The sequence below is a fragment of the Euphorbia lathyris genome, chromosome 4, assembly GCF_963576675.1.
Source record: "Euphorbia lathyris chromosome 4, ddEupLath1.1, whole genome shotgun sequence".
NCBI lineage: Eukaryota > Viridiplantae > Streptophyta > Magnoliopsida > Malpighiales > Euphorbiaceae > Euphorbia > Euphorbia lathyris.
In genome coordinates, this window is record NC_088913.1 from 93025001 (window position 1) to 93026000 (window position 1000).

Sequence of the window (1000 nt, forward strand, 5' to 3'; positions counted from 1 at the left end):
TCTAGACACCCTAATACATGCTGGGGTGGGTTTGCTTTTCATTTGGATCACTCTAGGATAAATTCGAGTTGGGCGGATTCTTGGCAATAAATTGAGTTCTTGTGTGTTGTTCTTCTTTTCTTTGCAAAACTAAGTAACTATCAACTACCCTTTGAGTTTTTATGTATAGATACGTATATAGAACTCTATATTTTTCAGAGCCATGAATTTTTGTTGATGTTTTTACCATGCATGCTATTGATTTGGGTTTTATGATACACTTTTAGTATAGATTTTAACTATGTTCAAGAATATAGATATATATGTCTTTGCATCCAAATTTTAAGCTATAATATACATATATGTATGCATTTATGAAATCTAGTATATTTCATTAATAGTTTTTGCAAGATATGATGTTTTTAATATATATAATTAAAGAAGTGTATATTAAGCCTTATTGAACTTAATTTATACACAAATGTATATACATGTATGTGTATATATATTGTTTCGGTTTTTCTTAAATTGTTTTGGTGAATTTGAGTATATTTGAATAATACTTGTATAAGAATTGATATTTTGAAAGATGGAACTTAGAAAGGTACTTGAGAAATTTTATGATGTTGATTTATGAGTTACATATATATATATATTTCTGATTTTAAGTTATATTATGAAATTATAATATTATTAGTATCCATCAAGAGTAATCCGGATAGGTGGCTTTAATGAAAGTCTGTATTTAGTGAGAAATACGGCATGTGTACACAGTTGAAAGAGTTCATTAGCTTTTATTATTATTATTATTACTATTTTTATTATTATTACTATTCCTCTTTTTTTTTTTTTTTTTTTAAAAAAAATCTCCTGTTTGGTACAGAGTCTTTTGGAGTAAAAGTAGATGTTTTGACTAGTCAAACCTCAAACATTGGTGTTTGGTGAAGAGGGGTTTGAAAGAGCCTATTAGCTTTTTCAAAAAGCTAATTTTGAAAAAACTCATTTTTTGGTAAAGAGTCTT